General features: G+C 47.6%; 1 long non-coding RNA gene across 3 annotated transcripts in view; it reads right to left on the reverse strand.

Moving 5' to 3' along the window:
- LOC140459002 (uncharacterized) overlaps positions 1-15115 on the reverse strand; it is an 886814-nt gene that overhangs the window by 699223 nt on the left and 172476 nt on the right. For 2 of the 3 annotated variants that reach the window (XR_011953812.1, XR_011953811.1), the window contains exon 2: positions 12164-12312. This is a non-coding gene — a long non-coding RNA (uncharacterized lncRNA). The remainder of the gene's footprint in view (positions 1-12163; positions 12313-15115) is intronic. The other variant, XR_011953813.1, reaches the window with a different exon arrangement.

Below are 15115 nucleotides of genomic sequence, written 5' to 3' on the forward strand. Positions count from 1 at the left end.
GTGCAGAGGAAGTTTACCAGGATGTTGCCTGGTATGGTAGGAAGATCCTATGAGGAAAGGCTGAGGCACTTGGGGTTGTTTTCATTGTAGAAAAGAAGGTTTAGGGGTGATTTGATAGAGGTGTACAAGATGATTAGGGGGTTAGATAGGGTTGACAGTGAGAACCTTTTTCCACGTATGGAGTCAGTTATTACAAGGGGGCATAGCTTTAAATTAAGGGGGGGGTAGATATAGGACTGATGTTAGGGGTAGGTTCTTCACTCAGCGAGTCGTAAGTTCATGGAATGCCCTGCCAGTAGCAGTGGTGGACTCTCCCTCTTTATGGGTATTTAAGCGGGCATTGGATAGGTATATGGAGGATAGTGGGTTAGTGTAGGTTAGGTGGGCTTGGATCGGCGCAACATCGAGGGCCGAAGGGCCTGTACTGCGCTGTATTCTTCTATGTTCTATGTTCTAGTCATATACCCATCCAGATGCCTTTTAAATGTTGTCATTGTACCAGCCTCCACCACTTCCTCTGGCAGCTCATTCCATCCACGTACCACCCTCTGCGTGAAAAGATTGGCCCTTCGATCCCTTTTAAATCTTTCCTCTCTCACCTTCAGCCCGTGCCCTCTAGTTTCGGACTCACTTACCCAATCCATGACCCTCGTGATTTTATAAACCTTTAGAAGTTCACCCTGCAGCCTTCGATGCTTCAGGACAATAGCACCAGTGTAACCAGCCTCTCCCTATAGAGCAAACCCTCCGGGCAACATTCTTGGGAAATCATTTTTCAACCTTTCAAGTTTCACATCATCCTTCCTACAGCAGGGGGACCAGAATTGCATGCAGCATTCCGAAAGTGGCTAAACTAATAACCGGTACAGCTGCAACATGGCCTCCCAACTCCTGTACTCAATGCACTGACCAGTAGAGGCAAGCATACCAAATGCCCAACTGATTCCACATGATGTAGATGTAGGAAATGCTGTTCAAGTGAAGCAACATCCTTATAAACATAACCCTCTAAAATTGGCATACATTCAAAAAGATATTGAAAGTGTCCTTAAAGACAACACAATTGAAGGGACTTGCAGTGAATGGAGCTCACCTTTGTAAGATGGTACACATCGCTTATGTATTGATTCCCTCAAAGTCAATGGATAGGAAATCTGATTCATTTCCATTCCATGTCGGGAAAACTGTACTGAGAAGGTGGGACATGCAACTCATATTTCTTAAGTTGGACGAACTCAGAGAATACCTTTATCCGAGAGCGGGAAAGGACTTTCAGCTTTTGGTCCACGAAGTGGTCGGTGCCACTTTAAAGTCATGCCATTTGGTGTGAAAAACGCACGAGCTACATTTGAAAGACGAAGCAATAACGTCATGTTGAGATTACCCAACCGGGCGGTGTACATCGACGACCTGGTGACTTTTAGTCACACGTGGAAGGAACGTTGATCAGAATTGCCTGAACGACTTTGGGAAGCAGGTGAGTTTACAAAAGCCCAAGTCACGTGCCTGGGCTATGTCATTGGCCACGGACAGTTGACCCCATCAGATGTGAAAACAAATGTGATTGAGGTGTTTGACAGAGAGGGAAATATGACAGTTCCTGCAGCTGAGCGGTTTTTAGTGAAACTTTGGACCGAATTCTAGCAGTGTGGTTGCTTCCACTGACTGACTTATTGAAGAAATGGAGAAAAGTTCAGGGGTCAGTGGGCTACCAGAAGGCAGGTGACAGCCTTAAAAGGTGTGTTAGCCACTGCTCCAGTGTTAGCCACACTAATTACACAAAGTCATTCAAAGTGGCCATTGATGTGAGCGATGTGGGTGTCAGTGCTGTGCTCTGACAGGAGGACGATGAGAAGACAGAAAGATCTATTGAGTACTTTTCCGATCACCAACAGAAGTATACATTGATAAAGAAATAGACCTCGGGTTTGGGGCTGGCTTTGCAACATTTACATTGTCAGGAATATGTCTGGTTCAATTGTACATAACCGGTTAAAGTTTTAGGAAAACTTTAAAGATCAAAATACCACATTGTTTCGATGGAGTTAATTGTTGCAGCCATTCAATTTGAAAATTGTACACGTGGAAGGATGAGAGAATGCAATTTCAAAGTTTGGGAGGAGATTTGTAGCTCGGGTGCTCGTTTGTTGTGGTTCTGTTGGCCGAGCTGGGAATTTGTGTTCCAGACGTTTCGTCCCCTATCTAGGTGACATCCTCAATTCAATCAACAAACACATCGATCTGGACCCAATATACCGGCCACTGCAGTGGACAGCTGGAACTGACAACCGGAAGCGGCAGAGACAAACCACTACAAATGCCGGAGGAAACATCACAGAAGCGCTTCACAGGAGGCTCCCAAGCACTGAGGATGTCACCGAGACCGGGGACGAAACGTCTGCAACACAAATTCCCAGCTCGGCGAACAGAACCACAACAACTAATAATATGTGACTGAAGGGTTTGAAAAATAAAAGCATCTTGGTGTATTGATAGTTCATTTTTTTTTTAAGGAGGGAGATGTAACGAGATGGCTTTGAGAGGTGTGTTTTGTCCTGATTTTCTTTATGAAGAGGTTGAGACAGAGCAGTCTGCCCTAAGCCAATAAAGTAAACAGTTTGAAAGGCTTTGGGTTCTTTTAAAGGTTGGAATAATAGAAGCAGCTTGAACGGATGGAGTCAGGCTCCAATAGAACCAGGGTATTAGTTTCGCTTTCAGGAGTTGTTCGGTGTTTGGAAGTTGTCAGACATCTCTCCCTACTGCAGCAAAACACCGAGTTCTATCTCACACACACATACAGATGCACGCGCACACAAGACACACACACGACACACACACACAGTTTTCTCCTAACGTTCTTTTCTCCTACGCTGGAGAATTGCATGTCAGACAATCTATTTTAGTGAATTTGCCTTTGCCAAGGATATGTTTAATCAGTTATGAGAAAGTGAGGACTGCAGATGCTGGAGATCAGAGCTGAAAAATGTGTTGCTGGAAAAGCGCAGCAGGTCAGGGCAGCATCCAAGGAACAGGAGAATCGACGGGATTTTTTCAGCTATGTTTAATCAGTGTTAATGTATCGGAACAGTTACTGTTAGTAGTTAAAGAATCTATTACACTGTTAATTTTTCCAACGGAGTTAAACCTGGACCAATTCTTGTTTCTTGTGTCTTTGTGCAGAAGAAGAATAAAGTGTGTTTTGCTTAAAAGCATAACCAATCAAATTACATCTGGAACACCGCAACTTACACCAGCCTTGAAATAAGATAAAACTTAAAAGTGTCGGCTATCTCCTTGATATATTTGAAGAGGGTTTGGTCTGATCTATAACAGGACCCTCTCTACCTCTGACTTGTTGTGGTTGGAGCTGCACTCATCCAGGCAAATGGGGAGTCAGGAGGTGAGTCACTCACTGCAGTATTCCCAGCCTCTGACCTGCGGTTACATCCACTGTGTCTGCGTGGTGAGTCTGACTGTCATTGTCTTGGCTCTTGCTGAACGTGTTCACCTGACGTGATTCACACACCTTCTTTGTTCTGTTTCTTGCTGATCTTTCTGCCCCTTGCCATTGAAACACCCTGACCTACTCTGGTCACGTGCCTGCTTCTGACCTGGAGGGGGAGGTCAGAGAAGCAACACGAGCATAATATGGGTCCAAGGTGAAAGCAATGGTGGGGGAGGGGGAGAGGGTAGCATTAAAGGAACCCGATGGAGAATATTTGATGAAGTTAGCTCGCATGGGATTCGGGGTGCGCTTGCCAATTGGATACAACGCCAAGGTTTGCAAACAGTGAAGATGGAGGGCTGCTTTACCAACTGGAGGCAGTGTTCCAAGGGAGTCGTGCTGAATCCACGTTTGTTTGTCATTTATATAAATGATTTGGATGAAAACATAGAACACATGATTTGTTCAGTTTGCCAATGGCACCAACATTCGTGGTAGAGATTAGATTAGATTACTTACAGTAGTGGAAACAGGCCCTTCGGCCCAACAAGTCCACACCGCACCGCCGAAGCGCAACCCACCCAGACCCATTGCCCTACATTTATCCCTTCACCTAACACTACGGGCAATTTAGCATGGCCAATTCACCTAACCTGCACATTTTTGGACGGTGAGAGGAAACTGGAGGAAACCCACACAGACACGGGGAGAATGTGCAAACTCCACACAGTCAGTCGCCTGAGGCGGGAATTGAACCCGGGTCTCTGGTGCTGTGAGGCAGCAGTGCTAACCACTGTGCCACCGTGCCACCCTAAAGTACAGTGCCAGGGTCAAGGATAGATTGGAGAGGGCGCAGGACATTCTTAAAGGGGAGAGGGACCAGCAGAAGGTCCTATGACATAGAGAGGGAAAAGGATGCGATTCTGAAAAGGGAATAATCGGAGGTTTGGCAGGAATTTAAAAGGTAAGTTAAAACGGGTGGCACGGTGGCTCAGTGGTTAGCGCTGCTGCCTCACGGTATCAGGGACCCGGTTCAATTCCTGCCTCGGGTGACTGTCCGTGTGGAGTTTGCACATTCTCCCCGCGTCTGCGTGGGTTGCCTCGGTGAGTTTCGGTCTCCTCCGCAATCCAAAGATGTGCAGGCCGTGCTAAACCACCCAAAGTGTAGGTGCATTAGTCAGGGGTAAATACAGGGTTGGGGAATGGACCTTGGGTGGGTTGCTCTTCGGAGGGTCAGTGTGGACTGGTTGGGCCGAAGGGCCTGTTTCCACACTGCAGGGTATCTAATCTCATCTAAGTACCTGACGGAAATAATATCTAGATTTCTCTCAGTGCCACGAGTTATTGAGGACAGCAATGGGAGGATAGAGCAGATGAATGTGTATGGGGGGAGGATCCACCTTTTTGGATCTTTGGAATCCCAGGGAGATCGTGGAGAAAGAGACCAGTGTGAAACTGGGACAGTGGGAAAAGGAACAAGTCAAACAGTCAGGGCAGGCAGGAACAAGGCAGGAGAACGGGACAGAACTGATAAATTAAACAATTTATTTCAATGCAAGGGGCCTAACAGGGAAGGCAGATGAACTCAGGGCTTGGTTAGGAACATGGGACTGGGAGACCACCCTAATTACAGAAACATGGCTCAGTGATAGACAGGACCAACAGCTTAACATTCCAGGGTACAGAAGTATAGAAAGGGGGGGCAAGTGGGGATGGGGAGTGGTGTTTTTGATAAGGGATAACATTACAGCTGTAATAAAGGAGGACATTGCTGGGAAAATGTGCAGGGAAGTTATTTGGGTGGAACTGAGAAATAAGCAAGGAATGATCACCGTATTGGGATTGTACTGTACACCCCACAATAGTCAACGGGAAACTGAGAAGTAAACTTGAAAGGAGATCTCACTTATATACAAGAATAATAGGGTGGAATGGGAGAGGATTTTAACTTTCTAAACGTAGACTGAGACTGCCAGAGTGTTCAAGGCTTGGACGGAGAGGAATTTGTTAAGTGTGCACAAGAAAATATCCCGATTCAGTATGTGGACGCACCCAATACAGAAGGTGGAAAACACTGTCTTCTCTTGGGAAATAAGGCAGGGCAGGTGACTGAGGTGTCAGTGGGGAAACACTTTGGGGTCAGCGACCAGAATTGTATTAGTTTTAAGATAGTGATGGAAAAGGATAGACCAGATCTAAAAGTTAAAGTTCTAAATTGGAGAAAGGCCAACTTTGACGGAATGAGGCAAGAACTTTTAATAGGTGATTGGAGGCAGATGTTCGCAGGTAAAGAGATGGCTGGGAAATGGGAAGCCTTCTGAAATGAAATAACGGGAGTCCAGGGACAGTATGTTCCTGTTGGAGGGGAAGGGCAAGGCTGGTAGGTGAAGAGAATGCTGGATGACGAGAGAAATTGAGGTTTTCGGTCAAGAAGAAGGAAGCATTGGTCAGGTATAGACCGTAGGCAACAAGGTAAAAACAATGACTGCAGATGCTGGAAAGCAAACACTGGATTAGTGGTGCTGGAAGAGCACAGCAGTTCAGGCAGCATCCAGCGAGCAACGCAATCGACGTTTCGGGCAAAAGCCCTTCATCGTTTCCTGATGAAGGGCTTTTGCCCGAAACGTGGATTTCGCTGCTCCTTGGATGCTGCCTGAACTGCTGTGCTCTTCCAGCACCACTAATCCAGTATGGACTGTAGGCATCTAGTGAATCCCTAGAAGAGTATAAAGGCAATAGAGTATGCTTAAGAGGGAAATCAGGAGGGCAAAAAGGGGACATGAGATAGCTTTGGCAAAAAGCATGAAGGAGAATCCAAAGGACAAAAGGGTAACTAGGGAGACAATAGGGCCCTTCAAAGATCAGCAAGGCGGCCTTTGTGTGGAGCCGCAGGAGATGGGGGAGATACTAAATAAGTATTTTGCATCAGTGTTTATAGTGAAGATATACAATGTGTGGAAGTGAATAGGGAAATTGTGAAAAATGTCCATACTACAGACGAGGAGACGCTGGATGTCTTAAAATGCATAAAGGTGGATAAATCCTCAGGACCTGATCAGGTTTACCCTAGAATTTTACAGGAAGTGAGGGAAGTGATTGCTGGGCCTCTTGCTGAGATATTTGTATCATCAATAGTCACAGGTGAGGTGCCAGAAGACTGGAGGTTGGCAAACGTGGTGCCATAACTTAAGAAAGGTGGTCAGCACAAGCCAGGGAACTATAGACTGGTGAGCCAGATGTTGGTGGTGGGCAAGTTGTTGGAGGGAATCCTGAGGGACAGGATGTACATGTGTTTGGAAAAGCAAGGACTAATTCGGGATAGTCAACATGGCTTTGTGCGTGGGAAATCATGTCTCACAAACTTGATTGAGTTTTTTGATGAAGTAACAAAGAAGATTGAAGAGGACAGAGCACTGGATGTGATCTACATGGACTTCAGTAAGGCGTTCGACAAGGTTCCCCATGGGAGACTGATTAGCAAGGTTAGATCTCATGGAATACAGGGAGAACTAGCCATTTGGATACGGAACTGGCTCAAAGGTAGAAGACAGAGGGTGGTGGTGGAGGGTTGTTTTTCAGACTGGAGGCCTGTGACCAGTGGAGTGCCACAAGGATCGGTGCTGGGTCCACTGTCTTTTGTCATTTACGTAAATAACTTGGATATGAACATAAGAGCTTGCAGATGACATCAAAATTGGAGGAGTAGTGGACAGTGAAGAAGGTTACCTCAGAGTCCAACAGGATCTTGATCAGATGGGTCAATGGGCTAAGGAGTGGCAGATGGAGTTTAATTTAGATAAATGTGAGGTCTCCATTTTGGAAAGGCAAATCAGGGCAGGACTTATACACATAATGGGAGGGTCCTGGGGAGTGTTGCTGAACAAAGAGACATTGGAGTGCAGGTTCATAGCTCCTTGAAAGTAGAGCCACAGGTAGATGGGATAGTAAAGAAGGCATTTGGTATGCTTGTCTTTATTAGTCAGTGTACTGAGTATAGAGGTTGGGAGGTCATGTTGCAGTTGTACAGGACATTGGTTAGGCCATTGGTTTGGAATACTACATGCAGTTCTGGTCTCCTTGTTATGGGAAGGATGTTGTGAAAGTTGAAAGAGCTCAGAAAAGATTTACAAGGATGTTGCCAGGGTTGGAGGGTTTGAGCTACAGGGAGAGGCTGAACAGACTGGGGGATGTTTTCCCTGGAGCGTCGGAGGCTGAGGGGTGACCTTATAGAGGTTTGTAAAATCATGAGGGGCATGGATAGGGTAAAGAGACAAAGTCTTTTCCCTGGGTTGGGGGAGTCCAGAACTAGAGGGCATAGGTTTAGGGTGAGAGGGGAAAGATATAAAAGGGACCTAAGGGGCAACTTTTTCACGCAGAGGGTGGTGCGTGTATGGAATGAGCTGCCAGAGGATGTGGTGGAGGCTGGTACAATTGCAACATTTAAGAGGCATTTGGATGGGTATATGAATAGGAAGGGTTTGGAGGGATAGGTGCCAAACGCTGACAAATGGGACTAGATTTATTTATGATATCTGGTAGACGTGCAAGAGTTGGACCAAAGGATCTGTTTCTGTGCTGAACATCTCTATACTCTATGACTCGATCTTGCTCAATTGGGTCAATGAACGGAGGTGTGGTAGATGGAGTTTAATTTGGATAAATGCAAGGCATTACGTTTTGGTAAAACAAGCAAAAGCAGTTAAAAATACAGCCTTGGGTAGTGTGGTAGAACAGAGAGATCTCGGATTTCAGGGACATAATTCTTTGAATTTTGTGTCACGGGTCAACAAGGTGGTGAAGAATGCACTTAACATGCTTGCCTTCATTGCTCAGACCTGAGTATAGGGGTCGGGACGTCGTGTTGAGGTTGTACAGGACATCGGTGAGGTCTCTCACAGTCATAGAGTCATAGAGATGTACAGCACAGAAACAGACCCTTCGGTCCAACCTGTCCATGCTGACCCAGATATCCCAACCCAATCTAGCCCCACCTGCCAGCACCCGGCCCATATCCCTCCAAACCCTTCCTATTCATATACCCATCCAAATGCCTCTTAAATGTTGCAATTGTACCAGCCTCCACCACATCCTCTGGCAGCTCATTCCATACACGTACCACCCTCTGGGTGAAAAAGTTGCCCCTTAGGTCTCTTTTATATCTTTCCCCTCTCACCCTAAACCTATACCCTCTAGTTCTGGACTCCCCGACTATTTATCCTATCTATGCCCCTCATAATTTTGTAAACCTCTATAAGGTCACCCCTCAGCCTCCGACGCTCCAGGGAAAACAGCCCCCAGCCTGTTCAGCCTCTCCTTATGGCTCAAACACTCCAACCCTGGCAACATCCTTGTACATCTCTTCTGGAATACCGTGTCCAGGTCTGGGCACCCTGTTCTCAGAAGGACATTAGTAAGCTGGAGAGGGTTCAGAAGAGATTTACCTGGATGGTGGTGGGACTGAAGGATTTGAGTTATAAAAACAGACTGGATCAACTGGGACCTTTCTCACTGGAGCGTGGGAGGTTGAGGGGTGACCTTATCGAGGTTTATAAAATAATGAGGGGTGTCGATGAGGCGAATGGCAGGTGTCGTTTCCCGAGGGTGGAGGGGTTCAGGATGAGGGGGCATATTTCTAAGGTGAGAGCACAAAGATTAAGAAAGGCGATGAGGGGCATCTTTTTTTACACAGAGAGCAGTTGGCGTGTGGAATGAGCTGCCAAGAGGAAGCAATGGATTCAGGGACACTTATAATGTTCAAAAGTCATCTGATAAGTACATGAATCGGAAGGATTTGGAAGGATATGGGCCAAACGCAGGCAAGTGGGACGACATTAGTTTGGGGTCATGTTTCGCACGGACTGGTTGGATCAAAGGGTCTGTTTTTGTGCTGGATGACTCAATGAATTCACCCCCTGACGTGTGACGAGGGAGTTTACAGAGACAGCCCCATGAGTTGTCACAACGATGATCCTCAAGATGTCCTCTCACGTGTCGGCGACGAGGCTGGGGTTTTGGGTGGCGACGGGGATTCAGAAGAAGATTTGCGGCCGGCAAAGGAAGTCAGGGGCTGTGGCTCTGATGCTCTCCTGGGACGTTCTCCCAGGAAGGAACGCACTCAGTTGGCCCTGGGGGGGGGGGGGGGGGGGTGTGTGAAAACGGCATCAAACTCACGAGGGGTTAACTGATGAGACAGCAGCAAAACGACAGGACGTGGTGCTCTCCAGCGATCCAGCTCGCTGATGCCATCTGCTGTTGCACCCCCAACACTGCACCCTCTTCACAAAATGCTGCGGGCACCCACTTGAACTGATTGCTTTCGCCCCGAGCTTTGCTTCGTCCAACTTATTTTCTGCTTTGTCACAGCTTGACCGCAGTTTGTGCTCTTAATCCAGGGAGTTAGTTTTCCTTGCCTGCTGCTGGTTACTGACTGCGAAAACGCACCCTTTCAGAACAAGTTAGATGAGATTACTTACAGTGTGGAAACAGGCCCTTCGGCCCAACAAGTCCACACCGACCCGCCGAAGCGCAACCCACCCATATACCCCTACATCTACCCCTTACCTAACACTACGGGTAATTTAGCATGGCCAATTCACCCTGACCTGCACATCTTTGGACTGTGGGAGGAAACCGGAGCACCCGGAGGAAACCCACGCAGACACGGGGAGAACGTGCAAACTCCACACAGTCAGTCGCCTGAGGCGGGAATTGAACCCGGGTCTCTGGCGCTGTGAGGCAGCAGTGCTAACCACTGTGCCACCGTGCCGCCCAAGTTAGATGCATGCTCGCTGTTTAGCTTGTGTTCAGTGCAATCAAGGAATTCATTTTCCCCTCCAATAACGTGCCACCTCTGCTTCAGAACAAGTGAACCATTTTTTTTTATATCTCTGGCTCTGGTTTTATAACTCATTCACTAGCTGGGTCGAATGCAGAGCCTTGGAATCAGGGCAGGACTCCGGCGCGAAAAGAAATTATGAAATATTAAAAGGCGAACAGGGGTGACAGATCTCCTGTGTGTCCCATCATGCATCATCCAACCTCACCTGAGCCATGCCTCAGAACTATTTGGGGCGGCCACGGTGGCACAGTGGTTAGCACTGCTGCCTCACAGCGCCTGAGACCCGGGTTCAATTCCCGCCTCAGGCAACTGACCGTGTGGAGTTTGCACGTTCTCCCCATGTCTGTGTGGGTTTACTCTGGGGGCTCCGGTTTCCTCCCACAGTCCAAAGATGTGCAGGTTAGGTGAATTGGCCATGCTAAATTGCCCATAGTGTTAGGTAAGCGGTAAATGTAGGGGGATGGGTGGGTTGTGCTTCGGCGGGGCGGTGTGGACTTGTTGGGCCGAAGGGCCTGTTTCCACACTGTAACCTAATCTAATCTAAAAACTATTCTCATCGCTGTGAGCAAGCAAGTGAGGTGAAATTCCACTCAGAAATACAGAGGAAACGTACTTTGAGACATTTTACTGTTCAATTCGGAGGAATTCCCCATTGACTGCCTTCAATGTTGCTGTTGCATAACTCGAATCTTGCTGAACAAAGACAAACCTCTTCCTCAAGCATTTGCTCTCTCACTCATCAGGGACATAAGCACCTTGAGGGTTGTGCCTCAGACAGTCACAATTTCCTTTATTGGTCAGAGTATTGAGGTCAGGAGTTGGGAGGTCATGTTGCGGCTGTACAGGACATTGGTGAGGCCACTGTTGGAATATTGCGTGCAATTCTGGTCTCCTTCCTATCGGAAGGAAGTTGTGAAACTTGAAAGGGTTCAGAAAAGATCTACAAGGATGTTGCCAGGGTTGGAGGGTTTGAGCTATAGGGAGAGGCTGAACAGGCTGGGGCTGTTTTCCCTGGAGCGTCGGAGGCTGAGGGGTGACCTTATAGAGGTTTATAAAATCATGAGGGGCATGGATAGGGTAAATAGACAAAGTCTTTTCCCTGGGGTCGGGGGAGTCCAGAACTAGAGGGGCATAGGTTTAGGGTGAGAGGGGAAAGATATAAAAGAGACCGAAGGGGCAACTTTTCCCTGCAGAGGGTGGTACGTGTTTGGAATGAGCTGCCAGAGGATGTGGTGGAGGCTGGTACAATTGCAACATTTAAGAGGCATTTGGATGGGGATATGAGGGTTTGGAGGGATATGGGCCGGGTGCTGGCAGGTGGGACTAGATTGGGTTGGGATATCTGGTCGGCATGGACAGGTTGGACCGAAGGGTCTGTTTCCACGTTGTACATCTCTGACTATAATCACAAGATTCAAGGCCTGCAGGTTGACTCTGATTGGCTTGAGGAATGCAAGACAAAAAGCTTTGTAGCATGACTTTCCTTTTTGGCAGGAGGCCATTCTTGTCAGTCGTGTGGAGTGTTGGAGCCTGTGAATGGAGCGGTGCATTGTGTGGAAATTAACAAATTAAGCTCATATTTTGCCATGAGTAATAACAAACTAACTTCACAGATTTACTCGCTCATCGCATCCTTTTGTCTTCCCAAAATCCACAGCAACACACACACACACGCATGCACACGGGCCTGAATGGGTCATCTGGGCACCTAGGTTAAGGGCTTCACCAATTCAGCAGTCTTATTGGCCAGGGGCGGAAACGCATCTCCGCACTTTCGAGAGGAGAGCAGTGTGACTCAACTCCAAGCGGAGCAGGGAACGCCAGCTGGACCACACCCTCCCCTTATTCAACACAAACCCCCTGCCATCAGTAACACCCACCCGAGAGGCAGCCATCACGTTGTATGCGGTATCGGCATTCACCTTTCAGTCCTCTCTCGATCCGATATCTGCGTTGTTCCTTCGGGAAGGCATCAATTCACGTGGCACTGACTGCTGTTGCTGGGGACTTCCTCCACATGTCCAGCACCCTATAGAAAACAAAATGGTCTCTCCTTTAACAGTGTTTTCTTTTCCCCCCCAAAAAAAACAAGGCTGATGTGATGTGACAATACTATGGCTTCAAGAGATGTATTTGGTCCAGGCTTATTTTGTGTGAGACGGAGGAGGCGAGCAGTCTGCTCAAACCCACGAAATGAAACAGCTTGTGAGGATTTCCTTTGTTTTTGAAATTCAGAACAATAAAAGCAGCCTGACTGGGTGGGGTCGAGCTCCCACAGAAGCTGGGTTTGGAAGGTGTGGCACATCTCTCCCTCCCTCTCTCAGAGTTCTCTCTCGATGAGCTTTTCTGCCTGCACTGGAGAATTGCCTGTCAAACAATCTATTTTTACTGAATTTGCCTTTGCCAAGGGTGTGTATACAGGATGTTACTATGTTGGAACAGTTATTGTTTAGTAGTTAAATCGACTATTATTTGGATAAGCTTTCCAATAGAGTTAAAGCTATTCTAACTTAGAGAGTCACGGAGCCATACAGCACAGAAACAGAGCTATGGTCTATCCTGGGTAAAAAGCAATGAGTGCAGATGCTGGAAACCAGAGTCTAGATTAGAGTGGTGCTGGAAAAGCACAGCAGTTCAGGCAGTATCCGAGGAGCAGGAAAATCAACGTTTCAGGGAAAAAGCTCTTCCTGATGAAGGGCTTTTGCCTGAAACATCGATTTTCCTGCTCCACGGATGCTGCCTGAACTGCTGTGCTTTTCCAGCACCACTCCAACCTCGACTCTGTTCTATCCTGTCCACGCCAACCACGTTCCCAAACCAACCTAGTCCCACCTGCCTGCACTTGGCCCATATCCCTCCAAACCTTTCCTTTTGGTGCACTTATCCAAATAACTTTTAAACGTTGTAACTGCACCCGTATCTGCCACATCCTCTGGAAATTCATTCCACACCCGAGCCACCTTCCGTGCAAGAAAATGTTTTTGGAAGTCTGTCTCATCTCACCTTAAAAATATGTCCCCTCGTACTGAAATCACCTCCCCTGGAGAAATTATACCTGCCATTGAAACCCTTCATGATTTTGTAAACCTCTGAGGTCGCTCCTCAAGCTCCAATGCTCCAGTGGAAAAAGAAGTCCCAGCCCGATCGGACAAAAAAATTCCGGTTCAATCCAAACCATAAGGTGATGCATTTTGCAGGATCAAATTTAGTTGGGAAATGTACTGTAAATTGTAGAACCTTTCAGAACACCAACATATAGACAGATCTGGGAGTACAGGTCCACAGTTCCCCAAAGGTGGCGCAGTGATGATGAAGATTTGCCTTCATCGGCTGGCACATGGAGTGCAAGAGTGAGCAAACTATGTTGCAGCTATCCAGAACCCTTGTTCAGGCCGTGTTTAGAGGACTGTGTGGGCGTGAAAGCATCGGAGAGAGCGCTGTGAGGAAAGGTTAAAAAGACGAGAATTGCTTTCACTCGAACGAAGGCAGCTGAGAGGAGACCTGACAGAGGTCGACCCAGATTATGAGAAGCAGAGACAGGGCGGGTAATCAGAGGCTTGTTCCCAGGGTTGGAGTTTCAATTACAAGGGGTTTAAGGTGAGAGGGGAGGGGGGGGGAAAGTTTAAGAGAGATGTTTGAGGGAAGTTTTTCACCCAGGGTGTGGTAGGAACCTGGAATGCACTGCCAAAAGAGGTGGTGGAGGCGGGCACACTGGTGTCAAAAAGTGCTGGAAAAGCGCAGCAGGTCAGGCAGCATCCAAGGGGCAGGAGAATCGACTTTTCAAGCAAGAGCCCTTCATCAGGAATGAGGCCTCACTTTTTCCGAGCAGGCCCGTTGGCGACACCTAAGAGGCATCTGGACGGTTACATGAACACCGTAGGAATACAGGGATTTGGACCGAATAAGGGGAGAAGTTTCTTTTAATTCCGTTTGGGTGTGATGAATGGCACAGGCTTGGAGAACCAAAGGACATGGCCTAGTCTGGGACTCGAGGCCGGTGTTGTCTCTGGGTGAAGGTTTGATGAAGATCAAACCTAGATTTCCTGGATAGGTCAGGGTCACCCGACTTGAACACCTCAGACCTAGACTTCAGGAGGAAGTGAATCTCCTGGATCATTCATGGGCCTCACTCGGGGTTAGAAGGGAAATTCCACTCGTTCAGGGAGCTTGGCAAAATCGTCACCAAGCAGGCTTTTTCACAAAACGGTGGATCGTGGAAGATCCCCTGAGACCAAGAGTAAAGATGGCCTCTTCCATTTTGACACCAATTCCAGCAGATTTGCTTCAACCAGCCACCATCTTGGAAATCTTCTGGTGCAGTGGGGGCTCCCAAGAACATCCCAGAAGGGAAACTCGGAGCCATTTTAGAACATAGAACATAGAACATAGAAGAATACAGCGCAGTACAGGCCCTTTGGCCCTCGATGTTGCGCCGATCCAAGCCCACCTAACCTACACTAACCCACTATCCTCCATATACCTATCCAATGCCCGCTTAAATACCCATAAAGAGGGAGAGTCCACCACTGTTACTGGCAGGGCATTCCATGAACTTACGACTCGCTGAGTGAAGAACCTACCCCTAACATCAGTCCTATATCTACCCCCCCTTAATTTAAAGCTATGCCCCCTTGTAATAGCTGACTCCATACGTGGAAAAAGGTTCTCACTGTCAACCCTATCTAACCCCCTAATCATCTTGTACACCTCTATCAAATCACCCCTAAACCTTCTTTTCTCCAAAGAAAACAACCCCAAGTGCCTCAGCCTTTCCTCATAGGATCTTCCTACCATACCAGGCAACATTCTGGTAAACTTCCTCTGCACCCGTT

The sequence above is a fragment of the Chiloscyllium punctatum genome, chromosome 34 (assembly GCF_047496795.1).
Source record: "Chiloscyllium punctatum isolate Juve2018m chromosome 34, sChiPun1.3, whole genome shotgun sequence".
Lineage (NCBI taxonomy): Eukaryota > Metazoa > Chordata > Chondrichthyes > Orectolobiformes > Hemiscylliidae > Chiloscyllium > Chiloscyllium punctatum.